The following is a 25,896-nucleotide window of genomic DNA, read 5'->3' as shown; positions in this document are numbered from 1 at the left end:
TTCTCTTAGTATTATAGAGAAAAGCCATTATAGTGAGAGGGTATAGTAGTGTAAACGACCGGAATTACGACAGAGGGTTCAAAAACTACTATAGGTAGGCAGTGGTTGCCGACCTCTCATATTGTTCAAAACTTATGTATTCATATGATTTTGGCAATAATATGAGTAAAATAAATAAATAATATACATATGAAAATGATTAATTATTATATGTATAAGGGAAAAAATGCTGAAAATCCCACATTCTCTTAGTATTATAGAGAAAAGCCATTATAGTGAGAGGGTATAGTAGTGTAAACGACCGGAATTACGACAGAGGGTTCAAAAACTACTATAGGTAGGCAGTGGTTGCCGACCTCTCATATTGTTCAAAACTTATGTATTCATATGATTTGGCAATAATATGAGTAAATTAATAATATACATATGAAAATGATTAATTATTATATGTATAAGGGAAAAAATGCTGAAAATATCCCACATTCTCTTAGTATTATAGAGAAAAGCCATTATAGTGAGAGGGTATAGTAGTGTAAACGACCGGAATTACGACAGAGGGTTCAAAAACTACTATAGGTAGGCAGTGGTTGCCGACCTCTCATATTGTTCAAACTTATGTATTCATATGATTTTGGCAATAATATGAGTAAATTAAATAATATACATATGAAAATGATTAATTATTATATGTATAAGGGAAAAAATAATCATATTATATATGAATAATGGAAAAAAAATGAAATGTTCCTATAATCTCTTAATATATAAGAGAATAGCCCGTATGTTGGTGGCAAACGGAATTGAAAATACCCGCTTTGAGGACAGCGGGTTCAAAAACTACTATAGGTAGGCAGTGGTTGCCGACCTCCGCATTATTCGAAATATTTATTTCGGATTATGTTTATATTTGTTACATACAATAAAGTATATTATTATCCGTACAAATTTGTTTCTCAGTTCTATAGAACACGGGACTTGGCTCCGCGGATAATAGGAATATACGCTTTATAGATAATATCGTTGAAACAAAAGTCAAGTTTCTATTATATATAGAATAACAAATCGTTTCCATATATTATCGTTAATTTTTGGAGGCAGGCAAATATTAATTTATTACCTGCCGTATAGTTGGATTATTATATCGTTACGGTATAATACAAATATGGATTCTTATGAAAGAAATATAAAATTATATATTAATGTGGAAATATTATCATATGCGCTTGGTTTTATGTTTATATATTACCAGAGATATATATGAAAAGAGATAAATTTTAAATTTATCTTCAAAATGCAAATGATTTAACTTAATATTTATATTGGTTAAACAAAATTGTACATGTGTGGATACAATAATTATGTATGTTGGAAATAAAATGATATTTTATAATGAAATATGTATGTATAAAAGATAAAATTATAGAAATATATATATTACAATAATTAGATGAAATTCTTGTTATATATTGGTAAAACAAGTATAAATTAAAAATGAAAATATGGATTACGAATGCTATATAAAAATGGCCGTAATCGAATGGATTTTTTACTTATATATATTTAAATTTTACCCAAAGGCGAAATATTGAATTTTATTCAATATAATAAAAATCATGGAATATATAAAGTGAAAAATCTATATATCTATATATCTATTATATTGCTTATTTCGATTCAAAATATATGAATGGAAATATGAAGGAAAAACATTATTCTGGTTGATCCTGCCAGTAGTTATATGCTTGTCTCAAAGATTAAGCCATGCATGTCTAAGTACACACGAATTAAAAGTGAAACCGCAAAAGGCTCATTATATCAGTTATGGTTCCTTAGATCGTTAACAGTTACTTGGATAACTGTGTAATTCTAGAGCTAATACATGCAATTAAAACATGAACCTTATGGGACATGTGCTTTTATTAGGCTAAAACCAAGCGATCGCAAGATCGTTATATTGGTTGAACTCTAGATAACATGCAGATCGTATGGTCTTGTACCGACGACAGATCTTTCAAATGTCTGCCCTATCAACTTTTGATGGTAGTATCTAGGACTACCATGGTTGCAACGGGTAACGGGGAATCAGGGTTCGATTCCGGAGAGGGAGCCTGAGAAACGGCTACCACATCTAAGGAAAGGCAGCAGGCGCGTAAATTACCCACTCCCAGCTCGGGGAGGTAGTGACGAAAAATAACAATACAGGACTCATATCCGAGGCCCTGTAATTGGAATGAGTACACTTTAAATCCTTTAACAAGGACCAATTGGAGGGCAAGTCTGGTGCCAGCAGCCGCGGTAATTCAGCTCCAATAGCGTATATTAAAGTTGTTGCGGTTAAAACGTTCGTAGTTGAACTTGTGCTTCATACGGGGTAGTACAACTTACAATTGTGTTAGTACTATACCTTTATGTATGTAAGCGTATTACCGGTGGAGTTCTTATATGTGATTAAATACTTGTATTTTTCATATGTTCCTCCTATTAAAAACCTGCACTAGTGCTCTTAAACGAGTGTTATTGTGGGCCGGTACTATTACTTTGAACAAATTAGAGTGCTTAAAGCAGGCTTCAAATGCCTGAATATTCTGTGCATGGATAATGAAATAAGACCTCTGTTCTGCTTTCATTGGTTTTCAGATCAAGAGTAATGATTAATAGAAGCAGTTTGGGGCATTAGTATTACGACGCGAGAGGTGAAATTCTTGGACCGTCGTAAGACTAACTTAAGCGAAAGCATTTGCCAAAGATGTTTTCATTAATCAAGAAACGAAAGTTAGAGGTTCGAAGGCGATCAGATACCGCCTAGTTCTAACCATAAACGATGCCAGCTAGCAATTGGGTGTAGCTACTTTATGGCTCTCTCAGTCGCTTCCCCGGGAAACCAAAGCTTTTGGGCTCGGGGGAAGTATGGTTGCAAAGCTGAAACTTAAAGGAATTGACGGAAGGGCACACCAGGAGTGGAGCCTGCGGCTTAATTTGACTCAACACGGGAAAACTTACCAGGTCCGAACATAAGTGTGTAAGACAGATGATAGCTCTTTCTCGAATCTATGGGTGGTGGTGCATGGCCGTTCTTAGTTCGTGGAGTGATTTGTCTGGTTAATTCCGATAACGAACGAGACTCAAATATATTAAATAGATATCTTCAGGATTATGGTGCTGAAGCTTATGTAGCCTTCATTCATGGTGGCAGTAAAATGTTTATTGTGTTTGAATGTGTTATGTAAGTGGAGCCGTACCTGTTGGTTTGTCCCATTATAAGGACACTAGCTTCTTAAATGGACAAATTGCGTCTAGCAATAATGAGATTGAGCAATAACAGGTCTGTGATGCCCTTAGATGTCCTGGGCTGCACGCGCGCTACAATGAAAGTATCAACGTGTATTTCCTAGACCGAGAGGTCCGGGTAAACCGCTGAACCACTTTCATGCTTGGGATTGTGAACTGAAACTGTTCACATGAACTTGGAATTCCCAGTAAGTGTGAGTCATTAACTCGCATTGATTACGTCCCTGCCTTTGTACACACCGCCCGTCGCTACTACCGATTGAATTATTTAGTGAGGTCTCCGGACGTGATCACTGTGACGCCTTGCGTGTTACGGTTGTTTCGCAAAAGTTGACCGAACTTGATTATTTAGAGGAAGTAAAAGTCGTAACAAGGTTTCCGTAGGTGAACCTGCGGAAGGATCATTATTGTATAATATCCTTATCGTTAATAAACATTTGTTATAATACAAATAAATACAATTTACCAAAATAAAAATATTACAAAATGATTCCACGGAATCAAAAGTTAAAGTCAAAATAAAATGAAGATGGGCTTTTATTTTATATGTGGGGCTTGGCAACCTCATAAAAAGACTTTAACATTATTAATGTTGTTGTGCGTATTTGTGGCAGTACCTACTACAACAATGGCGTTTCCTATAAAAACAAATTCTCGAAAATGGAAATCGAAGAAACTGAACAAAATTTGAAAGTAGAAGTCGAATTAAAATTAAAATAATTTTGAATGTGGTATTCAAAATAAGTGTGTGTGTATATGGACCATAATATACACGCGTTGCGAATATGTATTGTTCATCTATGTTATGAGGCATACGTTGGCTAATGCAACAACCTAAAATATACAATGTTTGTACCTGTCATCCATCAGGTTAATGTTTTATATAAATTTTGCAGTATGTGTCACCCAAAATAGCAAACCATAACCAGATTTTTATGATACATAATGCTTATATGAAACTAAGACATATCGCAACATTTATTTTTAGGTATAAAAATAAATTTATTGAAGGAATTGATATATGCCAGTAAAATGGTGTATTTTTAATTTCTTTCAATAAAAACAATATTGATATTATATAAAAATGAATTATAAAACTCTAAGCGGTGGATCACTCGGCTCATGGGTCGATGAAGAACGCAGCAAACTGTGCGTCATCGTGTGAACTGCAGGACACATGAACATCGACATTTTGAACGCATATCGCAGTCCATGCTGTTATGTACTTTAATTAATTTTATAGTGCTGCTTGGACTACATATGGTTGAGGGTTGTAAGACTATGCTAATTAAGTTGTTTATAAATTTTTTATAAGCATATGGTATATTATTGGATTAAATAATGATTTTATTCATAATATTAAAAAAGAAATGAAAAACATTATCTCACATTTGAATGTGAAAAAACGAAGAGAAATATTTTCTTTTTCAATCAAATAATACTGAGAAATGTCTAGCATAAAAAATTGAAATATTTTTCATCTAGAATTGTCTCTTATTAATGATTCGGAAAAAGAAAAATCTTGGTTTTGTTATTATTCTTCGTTGGTTCGTTAAATGGATAAAAAAATAACTTTGCTTACAAGAACTATTGGAACTATTTATAACGAATTTAATTGATTGTTTTATCATTTATATATAAAGAATTTATGGCAAAAAATAGTTATATATACAACCTCAACTCATATGGGACTACCCCCTGAATTTAAGCATATTAATTAGGGGAGGAAAAGAAACTAACAAGGATTTTCTTAGTAGCGGCGAGCGAAAAGAAAACAGTTCAGCACTAAGTCACTTTGTCTATATGGCAAATGTGAGATGCAGTGTATGGAGCGTCAATATTCTAGTATGAGAAATTAATGATTTAAGTCCTTCTTAATGAGGCCATTTACCCATAGAGGGTGCCAGGCCCGTATAACGTTAATGATTACTAGATGATGTTTCCAAAGAGTCGTGTTGCTTGATAGTGCAGCACTAAGTGGGTGGTAAACTCCATCTAAAACTAAATATAACCATGAGACCGATAGTAAACAAGTACCGTGAGGGAAAGTTGAAAAGAACTCTGAATAGAGAGTTAACAGTACGTGAAACTGCTTAGAGGTTAAGCCCGATGAACCTGAATATCCGTTATGGAAAATTCATCATTAAAATTGTAATATTTAAATAATATTATTAAGAATAATGTGCATTTTTTCCATATAAGGACATTGTAATCTATTAGCATATCCCAAATTTATCATAAAATATAACTTATAGTTTATTCCAATTAAATTGCTTGCATTTTAACACAGAATAAATGTTATTAATTTGATAAAGTGCTGATAGATTTATATTATTACAGAGCGTTAATTTTTCGGAATTATATAATGGCATAATTATCATTGATTTTTGTGTTTATTATATGCTCTTGTATGATTAACAATGCGAAAGATTCAGGATACCTTCGGGACCCGTCTTGAAACACGGACCAAGGAGTCTAACATATGTGCAAGTTATTGGGATGTAAACCTAATAGCGTAATTAACTTGACTAATAATGGGATTAGTTTTTTAGCTATTTATAGCTAATTAACACAATCCCGGGGCGTTCTATATAGTTATGTATAATGTATATTTATATTATTTATGCCTCTAACTGGAACGTACCTTGAGCATATATGCTGTGACCCGAAAGATGGTGAACTATACTTGATCAGTTGAAGTCAGGGGAAACCCTGATGGAAGACCGAAACAGTTCTGACGTGCAAATCGATTGTCAGAATTGAGTATAGGGGCGAAAGACCAATCGAACCATCTAGTAGCTGGTTCCTTCCGAAGTTTCCCTCAGGATAGCTGGTGCATTTTAATATTATATAAAATAATCTTATCTGGTAAAGCGAATGATTAGAGGCCTTAGGGTCGAAACGATCTTAACCTATTCTCAAACTTTAAATGGGTAAGAACCTTAACTTTCTTGATATGAAGTTCAAGGTTATGATATAATGTGCCCAGTGGGCCACTTTTGGTAAGCAGAACTGGCGCTGTGGGATGAACCAAACGTAATGTTACGGTGCCCAAATTAACAACTCATGCAGATACCATGAAAGGCGTTGGTTGCTTAAAACAGCAGGACGGTGATCATGGAAGTCGAAATCCGCTAAGGAGTGTGTAACAACTCACCTGCCGAAGCAACTAGCCCTTAAAATGGATGGCGCTTAAGTTGTATACCTATACATTACCGCTAAAGTAGATGATTTATATTACTTGTGATATAAATTTGAAACTTTAGTGAGTAGGAAGGTACAATGGTATGCGTAGAAGTGTTTGGCGTAAGCCTGCATGGAGCTGCCATTGGTACAGATCTTGGTGGTAGTAGCAAATAATCGAATGAGACCTTGGAGGACTGAAGTGGAGAAGGGTTTCGTGTGAACAGTGGTTGATCACGAGTTAGTCGGTCCTAAGTTCAAGGCGAAAGCCGAAAATTTTCAAGTAAAACAAAAATGCCTAACTATATAAACAAAGCGAATATAATACACTTGAATAATTTTGAACGAAAGGGAATACGGTTCCAATTCCGTAACCTGTTGAGTATCCGTTTGTTATTAAATATGGGCCTCGTGCTCATCCTGGCAACAGGAACGACCATAAAGAAGCCGTCGAGAGATATCGGAAGAGTTTTCTTTTCTGTTTTATAGCCGTACTACCATGGAAGTCTTTCGCAGAGAGATATGGTAGATGGGCTAGAAGAGCATGACATATACTGTTGTGTCGATATTTTCTCCTCGGACCTTGAAAATTTATGGTGGGGACACGCAAACTTCTCAACAGGCCGTACCAATATCCGCAGCTGGTCTCCAAGGTGAAGAGTCTCTAGTCGATAGAATAATGTAGGTAAGGGAAGTCGGCAAATTAGATCCGTAACTTCGGGATAAGGATTGGCTCTGAAGATTGAGATAGTCGGGCTTGATTGGGAAACAATAACATGGTTTATGTGCTCGTTCTGGGTAAATAGAGTTTCTAGCATTTATGTTAGTTACTTGTTCCCCGGATAGTTTAGTTACGTAGCCAATTGTGGAACTTTCTTGCTAAAATTTTTAAGAATACTATTTGGGTTAAACCAATTAGTTCTTATCAATTATAACGATTATCAATTAACAATCAATTCAGAACTGGCACGGACTTGGGGAATCCGACTGTCTAATTAAAACAAAGCATTGTGATGGCCCTAGCGGGTGTTGACACAATGTGATTTCTGCCCAGTGCTCTGAATGTCAAAGTGAAGAAATTCAAGTAAGCGCGGGTCAACGGCGGGAGTAACTATGACTCTCTTAAGGTAGCCAAATGCCTCGTCATCTAATTAGTGACGCGCATGAATGGATTAACGACGGACGTGTTTTCGTTGCGCTCGTGTACAGATTGCGAATAACTAAGTTTTCCTTGTTGGAAAGTAATTAAATCGGTGATTTAGTGCTCCGCGGAAGTCGAGTGAAAATTGTCGAGTGTTAAAAACAAGCGGTTTGGAAATTATTAACAATAAACTATTGGAAATTTTCCACTCCGCACGTGCTGCGAGGCGAGCTTACGAGTAAGTTTTTCGAGTAAGCTTTTTGAGCAGCTGTCAAAAAGCTTATTGGTGGCAGTCACTGCTAGGGTTTGTGTATAGGGACAGTTTTAGTGCTACCAGACGCTACCGATAGGTGGAGCTCTAGAGCATCTACCTTTTGTCACTGAGCAAACGAGCATACGGTTGCTGGCGTCGACGGTAGGAGGAGCCACCATCGGAGTTATGCCGATCGAGAGCGACAGCAGCGTGAGTGCCTTGAGCGGAAGTAGTGCTTCGAGGAAGTCCAAACGACGCAGGCGCAGAAGCCATCTGGCCTCTAAGAGCTCGGCGCCGACGCAGGCGAAATTGGTTGCCCTGGCATCGAATGGAGTGCCAGAACCCGTTGGTGTACTGGAGGAGGCGTTTTCGTCGCTGGAGGACGCCCGGGCGGCTACCCCCCCCACGCTGCTGCCACCGCTGTTGATCCTACTGCTGCCCCTGCTGCCGACCACACTGCTGCCTCCGCCGTTTCCACTGCTGCTAAAATTGTTGCCACCACTGCCACTGCCGCTACCGCTGCCGCCCGTGCTGGGCAAGCAGCCATGATGGCAGAGCTGTCGGCCACCCAGCGCATGGTGAGAAGCAGCTTCCGCAGCCTAGGAGAAGTGGACACGGAAGAGCTCTCGTATGCTATCAGCCGCTACGATGAGCTGGTGCTGGCGTTAATGCTCCGGTGTGGAGAACTGGAGACGCGGCTCGCTATGCCGCCACCGCCGCCGCCGTCGTCGAATCCGTTAAAGAATACGGCCGCCAATGCTCCCCAGATGCCACAGGTTGCACCCATCGCTGCCCCGCGGACCACCAAGGTTCGCGAGACGTGGTCAGCGGTGGTGAAGTGCGACGACCCTGCGCTATCGGGGAAAGCTATAGCGGAAAAGGTGCGAACGATGGTTGCACCCTCCCTCGGAGTCAGAGTACATGAGGTACGTGAGCTCCGTCGAGGTGGTGGTGCGATCATTCGTACTCCTTCAGTTGGAGAGCTGCAGAAGGTGGTAGCATCAAAGAGGTTCGCTGAAGTTGGGCTAAATGTGGCACGGAATGCGGCCGAGAAGCCGAAGGTCGTCGTCTATGACGTCGACACAGCTATCGGCCCTGAGGAATTCATGCAGGAGCTGCATGGAAATAACTTCGACAGCGATATGACTATGTCCCAATTTAAGAAGTCCGTGCACCTGGTGACCAAGGCGTGGTCGGTAACCGACGGCGCCACAGTAAATGTAACGCTAGAGGTAGACGACCGCGCGATGGCGAAGCTTGATGTAGGTCGTGTCTACATCAAGTGGTTCTCATTCCGATGCCGAGCACAGGTCCGCACATACGCCTGCCACAGATGCGTGGGTTTCGACCACAAGGTCAGCGAATGCCGGCAGAAGGACAATGTCTGCCGCCAGTGCGGGCAACAAGGCCACACCGCGGCAAAGTGCCAAAACCCGGTGGACTGCCGGAACTGCCGTCACAGAGGGCAACCCTCGGGGCATTACATGCTCTCGAACGTGTGCCCGATATACGGGGCGTTGCTGGCGAGGGTGCAAGCTAGACATTAATGTTTAGCTTCATCCAAGCGAACTGTGGCCGAGGCAGAGCTGCGACCATCGAGCTCGGAGTCCGACTCAGGAGATCGGAGTCTATGTTCGCGCTGGTGCAGGAGCCGTATCTCGGCGGGGACGGAATGGATGTGCTGCCTGAAGGAATGAGAATTTTCACCGATCGGCGAGGGAAGGCAGCCATCCTAGTAGATCAACAGGAAGCCATCTGTATGCCAGTGGAGACCCTCACCACGGATTATGGCGTATGTCTGGTCGTTAAAGGGAGCTTTGGCTCAATCTTCCTTTGCGCCGCATACTGCCAGTTCGATGCACCTCTGGAACCGTACCTCCGGTACATGGATGCGGTCCTGCTGCAGGCCAGCAGAACCCCCGCAATCCTGGGCCTCGACGCGAATGCAGTGTCCCCCATGTGGCTTAGCAAACTCTCTCGTCATGCCGAGGGGCAAGCTAACTACAGACGGGGTGAGCTGCTGTCAGAGTGGATGCTGGAGGCAAGAGTCGCCGCCCTAAACCAGTCAACAGAGGTGTACACGTTCGATAATCACAGAGCTACTAGCGATATCGACGTGACAATCGTCAATGAGGCAGCATCTATGTGGGCCACATATGAGTGGAGAGTGGACGAGTGGGAATTGAGTGACCACAACATCATTACTGTTGTGGCCGAACCAACTACCGCGCGCGCAGTTGAGAGCATAGCTCCTGTGCCGTCCTGGAACTTCTCCAATGCACGTTGGCGATTGTTCAAGGAGGAAATGGTGAGTAGAGCAGCCGAACTTCCGGAAAACTTCTCAGAGTCGCCGTTGGACCAGCAAGTTTCGACCCTGCGCAGTATAGTACATAATGTATGTGATATTGCGCTGGGAAGAAAGTCAATTCGATCGCCCAACAGGAGAGCACGTTGGTGGACTGCCGACCTCTGCGCTGCAAGGCGCGAAGTCCGGAGACTTCGTCGCCTACTCCAAGATGGAAGGCGTCGTGATGACGGTGCCGCTATAGAGCGTGTAGTGGTCGAGCTGAGGCGGGCCTCAGCCAACTACAAGAAGCTCATTGGGAGGGCGAAAATGGATGACTGGAAACGCTTCGTGGGAGATCATGCCGACGACCCATGGGGGCGCGTCTACAAGATTTGCCGAGGCCGCAGAAAGTGCACGGAGATTGGGTGCCTCCGCGTGAATGGCGAGCTCATCACTGATTGGGGTGACTGTGCACGAGTGCTCCTCCGCAATTTCTTCCCAGTTGCGGAGTCCGAAGCACCGACTGCCATCGCGGAGGAAGTCCCACCGGCCCTCGAAGAATTCGAGGTTGATGCATGTGTTGCCCGGTTGAAGAGCAGGCGCTCTCCCGGCTTGGACGGCATCAATGGCACTATCTGCAAGGCAGTCTGGCGCGCCATACCCGAGCACCTAGCATCGTTGTTTTCCCGATGCATCCGATTAGGATACTTTCCCGCTGAGTGGAAGTGCCCACGAGTTGTCTCGCTGCTCAAAGGGCCAGATAAGGACAAGTGTGAGCCCTCCTCATATAGAGGAATATGCTTGCTGCCAGTCTTTGGTAAGGTGCTCGAGGCCATCATGGTGAATCGTGTGAGAGAAGTTCTTCCGGAAGGCTGCAGATGGCAGTTTGGATTTCGCCAAGGACGATGTGTGGAGGATGCTTGGAGACACGTGAAGAGCAGTGTTTGTGCCAGCCCGGCGCAATACGTGCTCGGCACATTCGTGGACTTCAAAGGAGCATTCGACAACGTCGAATGGAGTGCTGCACTCCGCCGACTAGCAGACTTGGGATGCCGGGAGATGGGCTTGTGGCAGAGCTTTTTCTCCGGCCGAAGAGCAGTGATCCGAAGCAGTTCCGGTACTGTGGAAGTACCGGTAACTAGAGGCTGCCCGCAGGGGTCAATCAGTGGCCCATTTATCTGGGACATTCTGATGGATGTACTGCTTCAGCGTCTCCAGCCGTATTGCCAGCTGAGTGCATACGCGGATGACTTGCTGCTTCTCGTCGAGGGAAATTCCCGAGCTATGCTAGAGGAAAAAGGAGCACAGCTGATGTCCATCGTAGAAGCGTGGGGAGCGGAAGTTGGCGTTGCCGTCTCGACCAGCAAGACGGTAATAATGCTGCTAAAAGGTGCCTTGAGACGTGCGCCTACGGTGAGGTTTGCTGGAGCGAACCTTCCGTATGTGCGTAGCTGTCGGTACCTTGGCATCACGGTCAGTGAAGGAATGAAATTCCTCACGCACATAGCTTCGCTTCGCCAGCGGATGACCGGAGTCGTTGGAGCATTGGCGCGTGTGCTTCGAGCCGACTGGGGCTTCAGTCCTCGAGCCAGGCGGACCATATATGACGGACTCATGGCACCTTGTGTGCTGTTTGGTGCCCCGGTATGGTATGACACCGCCGAGCAAGTAGCCGCCCGGAGACGACTAGCCTCCTGCCAGAGGCTAATCCTGCTTGGATGCCTTTCGGTATGCCGAACAGTGTCCACAGTGGCACTGCAGGTACTTGGTGGAGCTCCCCCGCTTGACTTGGCTGCTAAGTTTTTAGCGGTCAAATACAAGCTGAAGCGTGGATACCCGCTGGAGGAGAACGACTGGCTATATGACGAGGACACTACGTGTCTAAGCTGGAAGCAGAGGAAGACTCGCCTAGAAGAGTGCTTACTGCAGAGTTGGCAGAACAGATGGGATGATGACAGCGAACCAGGACGGGTGACGCATAAATTCATCCCATATGTCACTCTCGCCTATCGGGATCCAAGATTTGGATTCTCGATGAGGACGTCTTACCTGCTGACAGGTCACGGGTCGTTTAACGCATTTTTGCAAGGGAGAGCCCTCAGCGATACCACTGCTTGCGCTTGTGGAGATCCATATGAGGACTGGATGCACATATTGTGCGCTTGCCCCTATATGCAGATTTGCGGAACCTCGATGGACTTGGAGTGCAGCGCCTTGGCGAAAACTGGACCTTCGATAGAATCCTGGAAGATCAACAGAGGACTCAACGGCTGGCAGTGTTTGCGGACGAAGTGTTCCGTAGGAGGAGGGGTGTTTAGCCCAACAACTTCGCCGTGTGGTTAGCGGGCGAGAATACTTCCACAGTCCGCTATTGCTTGTCGTAAGAGGCGACTAATATAGCCATAGGTCCCTCTAACCCTGCTTGTCGGAGCAAAAGGAGGAGGCCCACCGAGCCTCTCTTTCGGTACCACGGGTTGTGCAGCTATCCAAGACTGCACATTGAGGTAGGCCCCCTGGTGGGAGTATCGTGGTGGCTGTGGTTGGTACCCATATCGCGGGTAGAGCCTTCGTGTTCGACGTTTGAGTTACGGTGCTAGTTGCGCAAAACTCGGGTGCTGTGACCCAGAGATCAGTAGAGATTTTAGGTAGATCTCGCTCCTCAGCAAGGGGGAGTGCTTGCCCGGCAAGCAAGTACTCGAATTGCTACCGGGGTGGTCGCTATGTACATAGCTATAGCTTCTAGTCCGGGACGCTTGTCTGGCGTATCCAGACACATACACCATGTTGATACATGCACCACTTGTGGGTGTTCAGGGTGTCGTGGTTGTAATCCCTTCAGTGTGGAACACGCCACGTAAAACAAGTTCGGAGAGATCTGAAAAGTCGTCGTTGTCCCTATCTACTATCTAGCGAAACCACAGCCAAGGGAACGGGCTTGGAATAATTAGCGGGGAAAGAAGACCCTTTTGAGCTTGACTCTAATCTGGCAGTGTAAGGAGACATAAGAGGTGTAGAATAAGTGGGAGATATTAGACCTCGGTTTGGTATCGTCAATGAAATACCACTACTCTTATTGTTTCCTTACTTACTTGATTAAATGGAACGTGTATCATTTCCTAGCCATTATACGGATATATTTATTATATCTTATGGTATTGGGTTTTGATGCAAGCTTCTTGATCAAAGTATCACGAGTTTGTTATATAATCGCAAACAAATTCTTTAATAAAACGATGCATTTATGTATTTTTGATTTGAAAATTTGGTATAACTCCAATTACTCAGGTATGATCCAATTCAAGGACATTGCCAGGTAGGGAGTTTGACTGGGGCGGTACATCTCTCAAATAATAACGGAGGTGTCCCAAGGCCAGCTCAGTGCGGACAGAAACCACACATAGAGCAAAAGGGCAAATGCTGACTTGATCTCGGTGTTCAGTACACACAGGGACAGCAAAAGCTCGGCCTATCGATCCTTTTGGTTTAAAGAGTTTTTAACAAGAGGTGTCAGAAAAGTTACCATAGGGATAACTGGCTTGTGGCGGCCAAGCGTTCATAGCGACGTCGCTTTTTGATCCTTCGATGTCGGCTCTTCCTATCATTGTGAAGCAAAATTCACCAAGCGTTGGATTGTTCACCCATGCAAGGGAACGTGAGCTGGGTTTAGACCGTCGTGAGACAGGTTAGTTTTACCCTACTAATGACAAAACGTTGTTGCGACAGCATTCCTGCGTAGTACGAGAGGAACCGCAGGTACGGACCAATGGCACAATACTTGTTCGAGCGAACAGTGGTATGACGCTACGTCCGTTGGATTATGCCTGAACGCCTCTAAGGTCGTATCCGTGCTGGACTGCAATGATAAATAAGGGGCAATTTGCATTGTATGGCTTCTAAACCATTTAAAGTTTATAATTTATTTTATAAACGACAATGGATGTGATGCCAATGTAATTTGTAACATAGTAAATTAGGAGGATCTTCGATCACCTGATGCCGCGCTAGTTACATATAAAAGCATTATTTAATACAATGACAAAGCCTAGAATCAATTGTAAACGACTTTTGTAACAGGCAAGGTGTTGTAAGTGGTTGAGCAGCTGCCATACTGCGATCCACTGAAGCTTATCCTTTGCTTGATGATTCGATAAATAAATGATTTTTCCTGTAGCCAAACAAACACCTCGTCATCAATTTAGTGACGCATATGATATTGTCCCTATCATATAATTTTTGATATAAAGACTTTAAAGAATTATATCAAGTTGCCAAATACCTCGTCATCAATTTAGTGACGCATATGATATTGTCCCTATCGTATAATTTTTGATATAAAGACTTTAAAGAATTCTATCACGTTGCCAAATACCTCGTCATCAATTTAGTGACGCATATGATATTGTCCCTATCATATAATTAATATAAAGACTTTAATGAATTGTGTCAAGTTGCCAAACACCTCGTCATCAATTTAGTGACGCATATGATATTGTCCTATCATATAATTTTTGATATAAAACTTTAAAGAATTGTATCAAGTTGCCAAATACCTCGTCATCAATTTAGTGACGCATATGATATTGTCCTATCATATAATTAATATAAAGACTTTAATGAATTGTGTCAAGTTGCCAAACACCTCGTCATCAATTTAGTGACGCATATGATATTGTCCCTATCATATAATTTTTGATATAAAGACTTTAAAGAATTTATCAAGTTGCCAAATACCTCGTCATCAATTTAGTGACGCATATGATATTGTCTCTATCATATAATTAATATAAAGACTTTAATGAATTGTGTCAGTTGCCAAACACCTCGTCATCAATTTAGTGACGCATATGATATTGTCCTATATATAATATAAAAACTTTAAAAATTATAAGTTGCCAAACTCGTCATCAATTATAGATATGATATTGTCCTATCATATAATTAATATAAAGACTTTTTAAAAGAATTGTATCAAGTTGCCAAACACCTCGTCATCAACTACTATATTATGGTTGCGCCGACCTCTCATATTGTATTCTCTTATGTCTTCATAGGATTTTGGCAATTATACGAGTAAATTAAATAATATACATATGAAAATGATTAATTATTATATGTATAAGGGAAAAAATGCTGAAATATTCCCATATTATCTTAGTATTATAGAGGAAAGACCGTTGCCGACCTCTGATATTGTTCAAAACTTATGTATTTATATGATTTTGGCAATTATATGAGTAAATTAAATAATATACATATAAAATGATTAAATATTATATGTATAAATGTATAAAGGAAAAAATGATGAAATATTCCCACATTATCTTAGTATTATAGAGGAAAGACCGTTGCTGACCTCTGATATTGTTCAAAACTTATGTATTTATATGATTTTGGCAATAATATGAGTAAATTAAATAATATACATATGAAAATGATTAATTATTATATGTATAAATGTATAAGGGAAAAAATGCTGAAAATATTCCCATATTATCTTAGTATTATAGAGGAAAGACCGTTGCTGACCTCTGATATTGTTCAAAACTTATGTATTTATATGATTTTGGCAATTATATGAGTAAATTAAATAATATACATATGAAAATTATTAATTATTATATGTATAGGGGAAAAAATGCTGAAATATTCCCACATTCTCTTAGTATTATAGAGAAAAGCCATTATAGTGAGAGGGTATAGTAGTGTAAACGACCGGAATTACGACAGAGGGTTCAAAAACTACTATAGGTAGGCAGTGGTTGCCGACCTCTCATATTGTTCAAAACTTATGTATTCATATGATTTTGGCAATTATATGAGTAAATTAAATAATATACATATGAAAATTATTAATTATTATATGTATAGGGGAAAAAATGCTGAAATATTCCCACATTCTCTTAGTATTATAGAGAAAAGCCATTATAGTGAGAGGGTATAGTAGTGTAAACGACCGGAATTACGACAGAGGGTTCAAAAACTACTATAGGTAGGCAGTGGTTGCCGACCTCTCATATTGTTCAAAACTTATGTATTCATATGATTTTGGCAATAATATGAGTAAATTAAATAATATACATATGAAAATGATTAATTATTATATGTATAAGGGAAAAAATGCTGAAAATATCCCACATTCTCTTAGTATTATAGAGAAAAGCCATTATAGTGAGAGGGTATAGTAGTGTAAACGACCGGAATTACGACAGAGGGTTCAAAAACTACTATAGGTAGGCAGTGGTTGCCGACCTCTCATATTGTTCAAAACTTATGTATTCATATGATTTTGGCAATAATATGAGTAAATTAAATAATATACATATGAAAATGATTAATTATTATATGTATAAGGGAAAAAATGCTGAAAATATCCCACATTCTCTTAGTATTATAGAGAAAAGCCATTATAGTGAGAGGGTATAGTAGTGTAAACGACCGGAATTACGACAGAGGGTTCAAAAACTACTATAGGTAGGCAGTGGTTGCCGACCTCTCATATTGTTCAAAACTTATGTATTCATATGATTTTGGCAATAATATGAGTAAATTAAATAATATACATATGAAAATGATTAATTATTATATGTATAAGGGAAAAAATGCTGAAAATATCCCACATTCTCTTAGTATTATAGAGAAAAGCCATTATAGTGAGAGGGTATAGTAGTGTAAACGACCGGAATTACGACAGAGGGTTCAAAAACTACTATAGGTAGGCAGTGGTTGCCGACCTCTCATATTGTTCAAAACTTATGTATTCATATGATTTTGGCAATAATATGAGTAAATTAAATAATATACATATGAAAATGATTAATTATTATATGTATAAGGGAAAAAATAATCATATTATATATGAATAATGGAAAAAAAATGAAATGTTCCTATAATCTCTTAATATATAAGAGAATAGCCCGTATGTTGGGTGGCAAACGGAATTGAAAATACCCGCTTTGAGGACAGCGGGTTCAAAAACTACTATAGGTAGGCAGTGGTTGCCGACCTCCCGCATTATTCGAAATATTTATTTCGGATTATGTTTATATTGGTTACATACAATAAAGTATATTATTATCCGTACAAATTTGTTTCTCAGTTCTATAGAACACGGGACTTGGCTCCGCGGATAATAGGAATATACGCTTTATAGATAATATCGTTGAAACAAAAGTCAAGTTTCTATTATATATAGAATAACAAATCGTTTCCATATATTATCGTTAATTTTTGGAGGCAGGCAAATATTAATTTATTACCTGCCGTATAGTTGGATTATTATATCGTTACGGTATAATACAAATATGGATTCTTATGAAAGAAATATAAAATTATATATTAAATGTGGAAATATTATCATATGCGCTTGGTTTTATGTTATATATTACCAGAGATATATATGAAAAGAGATAAATTTTAAATTTATCTTCAAAATGCAAATGATTTAACTTAATATTTATATTGGTTAAACAAAAATTGTACATGTGTGGATACAATAATTATGTATGTTGGAAATAAAATGATATTTTATAATGAAATATGTATGTATAAAAAGATAAAATTATAGAAATATATATATTACAATAATTAGATGAAATTCTTGTTATATTGGTAAAACAAGTATAAATTAAAAATGAAAATATGGATTACGAATGCTATATAAAAATGGCCGTAATCGAATGGATTTTTTACTTATATATTTAAAATTTTACCCAAAGGCGAAATATTGAATTTTATTCAATATAATAAAAATCATGGAATTATATAAAGTGAAAAATCTATATATCTATATATCTATTATATTGCTTATTTCGATTCAAAATATATGAATGGAATATGAAGGAAAAACATTATTCTGGTTGATCCTGCCAGTAGTTATATGCTTGTCTCAAAGATTAAGCCATGCATGTCTAAGTACACACGAATTAAAAGTGAAACCGCAAAAGGCTCATTATATCAGTTATGGTTCCTTAGATCGTTAACAGTTACTTGGATAACTGTGGTAATTCTAGAGCTAATACATGCAATTAAAACATGAACCTTATGGGACATGTGCTTTTATTAGGCTAAAACCAAGCGATCGCAAGATCGTTATATTGGTTGAACTCTAGATAACATGCAGATCGTATGGTCTTGTACCGACGACAGATCTTTCAAATGTCTGCCCTATCAACTTTTGATGGTAGTATCTAGGACTACCATGGTTGCAACGGGTAACGGGGAATCAGGGTTCGATTCCGGAGAGGGAGCCTGAGAAACGGCTACCACATCTAAGGAAGGCAGCAGGCGCGTAAATTACCCACTCCCAGCTCGGGGAGGTAGTGACGAAAAATAACAATACAGGACTCATATCCGAGGCCCTGTAATTGGAATGAGTACACTTTAAATCCTTTAACAAGGACCAATTGGAGGGCAAGTCTGGTGCCAGCAGCCGCGGTAATTCCAGCTCCAATAGCGTATATTAAAGTTGTTGCGGTTAAAACGTTCGTAGTTGAACTTGTGCTTCATACGGGTAGTACAACTTACAATTGTGGTTAGTACTATACCTTTATGTATGTAAGCGTATTACCGGTGGAGTTCTTATATGTGATTAAATACTTGTATTTTTTCATATGTTCCTCCTATTTAAAAACCTGCACTAGTGCTCTTAAACGAGTGTTATTGTGGGCCGGTACTATTACTTTGAACAAATTAGAGTGCTTAAAGCAGGCTTCAAATGCCTGAATATTCTGTGCATGGGATAATGAAATAAGACCTCTGTTCTGCTTTCATTGGTTTTCAGATCAAGAGGTAATGATTAATAGAAGCAGTTTGGGGGCATTAGTATTACGACGCGAGAGGTGAAATTCTTGGACCGTCGTAAGACTAACTTAAGCGAAAGCATTTGCCAAAGATGTTTTCATTAATCAAGAACGAAAGTTAGAGGTTCGAAGGCGATCAGATACCGCCCTAGTTCTAACCATAAACGATGCCAGCTAGCAATTGGGTGTAGCTACTTTTATGGCTCTCTCAGTCGCTTCCCGGGAAACCAAAGCTTTTGGGCTCCGGGGGAAGTATGGTTGCAAAGCTGAAACTTAAAGGAATTGACGGAAGGGCACCACCAGGAGTGGAGCCTGCGGCTTAATTTGACTCAACACGGGAAAACTTACCAGGTCCGAACATAAGTGTGTAAGACAGATTGATAGCTCTTTCTCGAATCTATGGGTGGTGGTGCATGGCCGTTCTTAGTTCGTGGAGTGATTTGTCTGGTTAATTCCGATAACGAACGAGACTCAAATATATTAAATAGATATCTTCAGGATTATGGTGCTGAAGCTTATGTAGCCTTCATTCATGGTGGCAGTAAAATGTTTATTGTGTTTGAATGTGTTTATGTAAGTGGAGCCGTACCTGTTGGTTTGTCCCATTATAAGGACACTAGCTTCTTAAATGGACAAATTGCGTCTAGCAATAATGAGATTGAGCAATAACAGGTCTGTGATGCCCTTAGATGTCCTGGGCTGCACGCGCGCTACAATGAAAGTATCAACGTGTATTTCCTAGACCGAGAGGTCCGGGTAAACCGCTGAACCACTTTCATGCTTGGGATTGTGAACTGAAACTGTTCACATGAACTTGGAATTCCCAGTAAGTGTGAGTCATTAACTCGCATTGATTACGTCCCTGCCCTTTGTACACACCGCCCGTCGCTACTACCGATTGAATTATTTAGTGAGGTCTCCGGACGTGATCACTGTGACGCCTTGCGTGTTACGGTTGTTTCGCAAAAGTTGACCGAACTTGATTATTTAGAGGAAGTAAAAGTCGTAACAAGGTTTCCGTAGGTGAACCTGCGGAAGGATCATTATTGTATAATATCCTTATCGTTAATAAACATTTGTTATAATACAAATAAATACAATTTACCAAAATAAAAATATTACAAAATGATTCCACGGAATCAAAAGTTAAAGTCAAAATAAAATGAAGATGGCTTTTATTTTATATGTGGGGCTTGGCAACCTCATAAAAAGACTTTAACATTATTAATGTTGTTGTGCGTATTTGTGGCAGTACCTACTACAACAATGGCGTTTCCTATAAAAACAAATTCTCGAAAATGGAAATCGAAGAAACTGAACAAAATTTGAAAGTAGAAGTCGAATTAAAATTAAAATAATTTTGAATGTGGTATTCAAAATAAGTGTGTGTGTATATGGACCATAATATACACGCGTTGCGAATATGTATTGTTCATCTATGTTATGAGCATACGTTGGCTAATGCAACAACCTAAAATATACAATGTTTGTACCTGTCATCCATCAGGTTAATGTTTTATATAAATTTTGCAGTATGTGTCACCCAAAATAGCAAACCATAACCAGATTTTTATGATACATAATGCTTATATGAAACTAAGACATATCGCAACATTTATTTTTAGGTATAAAAATAAATTTATTGAAGGAATTGATATATGCCAGTAAAATGGTGTATTTTTAATTTCTTTCAATAAAAACAATATTGATATTATATAAAAATGAATTATAAAACTCTAAGCGGTGGATCACTCGGCTCATGGGTCGATGAAGAACGCAGCAAACTGTGCGTCATCGTGTGAACTGCAGGACACATGAACATCGACATTTTGAACGCATATCGCAGTCCATGCTGTTATGTACTTTAATTAATTTTATAGTGCTGCTTGGACTACATATGGTTGAGGGTTGTAAGACTATGCTAATTAAGTTGTTTATAAATTTTTTATAAGCATATGGTATATTATTGGATTAAATAATGATTTTATTCATAATATTAAAAAAGAAATGAAAAACATTATCTCACATTTGAATGTGAAAAACGAAGAGAAATATTTTCTTTTTCAATCAAATAATACTGAGAAATGTCTAGCATAAAAAATTGAAATATTTTTCATCTAGAATTGTCTCTTATTAATGATTCGGAAAAAGAAAAATCTTGGTTTTGTTATTATTCTTCGTTGGTTCGTTAAATGGATAAAAAATAACTTTGCTTACAAGAACTATTGGAACTATTTATAACGAATTTAATTGATTGTTTTATCATTTATATATAAAGAATTTATGGCAAAAAATAGTTATATATACAACCTCAACTCATATGGGACTACCCCCTGAATTTAAGCATATTAATTAGGGGAGGAAAAGAAACTAACAAGGATTTTCTTAGTAGCGGCGAGCGAAAAGAAAACAGTTCAGCACTAAGTCACTTTGTCTATATGGCAAATGTGAGATGCAGTGTATGGAGCGTCAATATTCTAGTATGAGAAATTAATGATTTAAGTCCTTCTTAAATGAGGCCATTTACCCATAGAGGGTGCCAGGCCCGTATAACGTTAATGATTACTAGATGATGTTTCCAAAGAGTCGTGTTGCTTGATAGTGCAGCACTAAGTGGGTGGTAAACTCCATCTAAAACTAAATATAACCATGAGACCGATAGTAAACAAGTACCGTGAGGGAAAGTTGAAAAGAACTCTGAATAGAGAGTTAAACAGTACGTGAAACTGCTTAGAGGTTAAGCCCGATGAACCTGAATATCCGTTATGGAAAATTCATCATTAAAATTGTAATATTTAAATAATATTATTAAGAATAATGTGCATTTTTTCCATATAAGGACATTGTAATCTATTAGCATATCCCAAATTTATCATAAAATATAACTTATAGTTTATTCCAATTAAATTGCTTGCATTTTAACACAGAATAAATGTTATTAATTTGATAAAGTGCTGATAGATTTATATTATTACAGAGCGTTAATTTTTCGGAATTATATAATGGCATAATTATCATTGATTTTTGTGTTTATTATATGCTCTTGTATGATTAACAATGCGAAAGATTCAGGATACCTTCGGGACCCGTCTTGAAACACGGACCAAGGAGTCTAACATATGTGCAAGTTATTGGGATGTAAACCTAATAGCGTAATTAACTTGACTAATAATGGGATTAGTTTTTTAGCTATTTATAGCTAATTAACACAATCCCGGGGCGTTCTATATAGTTATGTATAATGTATATTTATATTATTTATGCCTCTAACTGGAACGTACCTTGAGCATATATGCTGTGACCCGAAAGATGGTGAACTATACTTGATCAGGTTGAAGTCAGGGGAAACCCTGATGGAAGACCGAAACAGTTCTGACGTGCAAATCGATTGTCAGAATTGAGTATAGGGGCGAAAGACCAATCGAACCATCTAGTAGCTGGTTCCTTCCGAAGTTTCCCTCAGGATAGCTGGTGCATTTTAATATTATATAAAATAATCTTATCTGGTAAAGCGAATGATTAGAGGCCTTAGGGTCGAAACGATCTTAACCTATTCTCAAACTTTAAATGGGTAAGAACCTTAACTTTCTTGATATGAAGTTCAAGGTTATGATATAATGTGCCCAGTGGGCCACTTTTGGTAAGCAGAACTGGCGCTGTGGGATGAACCAAACGTAATGTTACGGTGCCCAAATTAACAACTCATGCAGATACCATGAAAGGCGTTGGTTGCTTAAAACAGCAGGACGGTGATCATGGAAGTCGAAATCCGCTAAGGAGTGTGTAACAACTCACCTGCCGAAGCAACTAGCCCTTAAAATGGATGGCGCTTAAGTTGTATACCTATACATTACCGCTAAAGTAGATGATTTATATTACTTGTGATATAAATTTTGAAACTTTAGTGAGTAGGAAGGTACAATGGTATGCGTAGAAGTGTTTGGCGTAAGCCTGCATGGAGCTGCCATTGGTACAGATCTTGGTGGTAGTAGCAAATAATCGAATGAGACCTTGGAGGACTGAAGTGGAGAAGGGTTTCGTGTGAACAGTGGTTGATCACGAGTTAGTCGGTCCTAAGTTCAAGGCGAAAGCCGAAAATTTTCAAGTAAAACAAAAATGCCTAACTATATAAACAAAGCGAATATAATACACTTGAATAATTTTGAACGAAAGGGAATACGGTTCCAATTCCGTAACCTGTTGAGTATCCGTTTGTTATTAAATATGGGCCTCGTGCTCATCCTGGCAACAGGAACGACCATAAAGAAGCCGTCGAGAGATATCGGAAGAGTTTTCTTTTCTGTTTTATAGCCGTACTACCATGGAAGTCTTTCGCAGAGAGATATGGTAGATGGGCTAGAAGAGCATGACATATACTGTTGTGTCGATATTTTCTCCTCGGACCTTGAAAATTTATGGTGGGGACACGCAAACTTCTCAACAGGCCGTACCAATATCCGCAGCTGGTCTCCAAGGTGAAGAGTCTCTAGTCGATAGAATAATGTAGGTAAGGGAAGTCGGCAAATTAGATCCGTAACTTCGGGATAAGGATTGGCTCTGAAGATTGAGATAGTCGGGCTTGATTGGGAAACAATAACATGGTTTATGTGCTCGTTCTGGGTAAATAGAGTTTCTAGCATTTATGTTAGTTACTTGTTCCCCGGATAGTTTAGTTACGTAGCCAATTGTGGAACTTTCTTGCTAAAATTTTTAAGAATACTATTTGGGTTAAACCAATTAGTTCTTATCAATTATAACGATTATCAATTAACAATCAATTCAGAACTGGCACGGACTTGGGGAATCCGACTGTCTAATTAAAACAAAGCATTGTGATGGCCCTAGCGGGTGTTGACACAATGTGATTTCTGCCCAGTGCTCTGAATGTCAAAGTGAAGAAATTCAAGTAAGCGCGGGTCAACGGCGGGAGTAACTATGACTCTCTTAAGGTAGCCAAATGCCTCGTCATCTAATTAGTGACGCGCATGAATGGATTAACGAGATTCCTACTGTCCCTATCTACTATCTAGCGAAACCACAGCCAAGGGAACGGGCTTGGAATAATTAGCGGGGAAAGAAGACCCTTTTGAGCTTGACTCTAATCTGGCAGTGTAAGGAGACATAAGAGGTGTAGAATAAGTGGGAGATATTAGACCTCGGTTTGGTATCGTCAATGAAATACCACTACTCTTATTGTTTCCTTACTTACTTGATTAAATGGAACGTGTATCATTTCCTAGCCATTATACGGATATATTTATTATATCTTATGGTATTGGGTTTTGATGCAAGCTTCTTGATCAAAGTATCACGAGTTTGTTATATAATCGCAAACAAATTCTTTAATAAAACGATGCATTTATGTATTTTTGATTTGAAAATTTGGTATAACTCCAATTACTCAGGTATGATCCAATTCAAGGACATTGCCAGGTAGGGAGTTTGACTGGGGCGGTACATCTCTCAAATAATAACGGAGGTGTCCCAAGGCCAGCTCAGTGCGGACAGAAACCACACATAGAGCAAAAGGGCAAATGCTGACTTGATCTCGGTGTTCAGTACACACAGGGACAGCAAAAGCTCGGCCTATCGATCCTTTTGGTTTAAAGAGTTTTTAACAAGAGGTGTCAGAAAAGTTACCATAGGGATAACTGGCTTGTGGCGGCCAAGCGTTCATAGCGACGTCGCTTTTTGATCCTTCGATGTCGGCTCTTCCTATCATTGTGAAGCAAAATTCACCAAGCGTTGGATTGTTCACCCATGCAAGGGAACGTGAGCTGGGTTTAGACCGTCGTGAGACAGGTTAGTTTTACCCTACTAATGACAAAACGTTGTTGCGACAGCATTCCTGCGTAGTACGAGAGGAACCGCAGGTACGGACCAATGGCACAATACTTGTTCGAGCGAACAGTGGTATGACGCTACGTCCGTTGGATTATGCCTGAACGCCTCTAAGGTCGTATCCGTGCTGGACTGCAATGATAAATAAGGGGCAATTTGCATTGTATGGCTTCTAAACCATTTAAAGTTTATAATTTATTTTATAAACGACAATGGATGTGATGCCAATGTAATTTGTAACATAGTAAATTAGGAGGATCTTCGATCACCTGATGCCGCGCTAGTTACATATAAAAGCATTATTTAATACAATGACAAAGCCTAGAATCAATTGTAAACGACTTTTGTAACAGGCAAGGTGTTGTAAGTGGTTGAGCAGCTGCCATACTGCGATCCACTGAAGCTTATCCTTTGCTTGATGATTCGATAAATAAATGATTTTTCCTGTAGCCAAACAAACACCTCGTCATCAATTTAGTGACGCATATGATATTGTCCCTATCATATAATTTTTGATATAAAGACTTTAAAGAATTATATCAAGTTGCCAAATACCTCGTCATCAATTTAGTGACGCATATGATATTGTCCCTATCGTATAATTTTTGATATAAAGACTTTAAAGAATTCTATCACGTTGCCAAATACCTCGTCATCAATTTAGTGACGCATATGATATTGTCCCTATCATATAATTAATATAAAGACTTTAATGAATTGTGTCAAGTTGCCAAACACCTCGTCATCAATTTAGTGACGCATATGATATTGTCCCTATCATATAATTTTTGATATAAAGACTTTAAAGAATTATATCAAGTTGCCAAATACCTCGTCATCAATTTAGTGACGCATATGATATTGTCCCTATCATATAATTAATATAAAGACTTTAATGAATTGTGTCAAGTTGCCAAACACCTCGTCATCAATTTAGTGACGCATATGATATTGTCCCTATCATATAATTTTGATATAAAAACTTTAAAGAATTGTATCAAGTTGCCAAATACCTCGTCATCAATTTAGTGACGCATATGATATTGTCCCTATCATATAATTAATATAAAGACTTTAATGAATTGTGTCAAGTTGCCAAACACCT

General features: G+C 39.2%; 4 non-coding genes and 2 pseudogenes across 4 annotated transcripts; all 6 read left to right on the top strand.

Moving 5' to 3' along the window:
* The first annotated feature begins 1,711 nt into the window (after positions 1 to 1,711).
* On the top strand, positions 1,712 to 3,695 carry LOC117149568 (annotated as a pseudogene).
* A 688-nt stretch (positions 3,696 to 4,383) lies between these two features.
* On the top strand, positions 4,384 to 4,562 carry LOC117149566. Its single transcript, XR_004460383.1, has one exon. It is a non-coding gene; the product is annotated as a 5.8S ribosomal RNA (ribosomal RNA).
* Positions 4,563 to 4,959: 397 nt separating this feature from the next.
* Positions 4,960 to 14,300, top strand: LOC117149565 (annotated as a pseudogene).
* A 3,701-nt stretch (positions 14,301 to 18,001) lies between these two features.
* LOC117149567 lies at positions 18,002 to 19,996 on the top strand. Its single transcript, XR_004460384.1, has one exon. It is a non-coding gene; the product is annotated as a small subunit ribosomal RNA (ribosomal RNA).
* A 686-nt stretch (positions 19,997 to 20,682) lies between these two features.
* Positions 20,683 to 20,861, top strand: LOC117149563. The gene has a single exon (XR_004460381.1). It is a non-coding gene; the product is annotated as a 5.8S ribosomal RNA (ribosomal RNA).
* A 395-nt stretch (positions 20,862 to 21,256) lies between these two features.
* LOC117149564 lies at positions 21,257 to 25,218 on the top strand. Its single transcript, XR_004460382.1, has one exon. It is a non-coding gene; the product is annotated as a large subunit ribosomal RNA (ribosomal RNA).
* The last annotated feature ends 678 nt before the right edge of the window (positions 25,219 to 25,896 follow it).

This window comes from Drosophila mauritiana, unplaced genomic scaffold (assembly GCF_004382145.1).
Source record: "Drosophila mauritiana strain mau12 unplaced genomic scaffold, ASM438214v1 U_245, whole genome shotgun sequence".
NCBI lineage: Eukaryota > Metazoa > Arthropoda > Insecta > Diptera > Drosophilidae > Drosophila > Drosophila mauritiana.
Note: the sequence above shows the minus strand (reverse complement) of the source record. Positions and strands in the feature narration are given on the sequence as shown.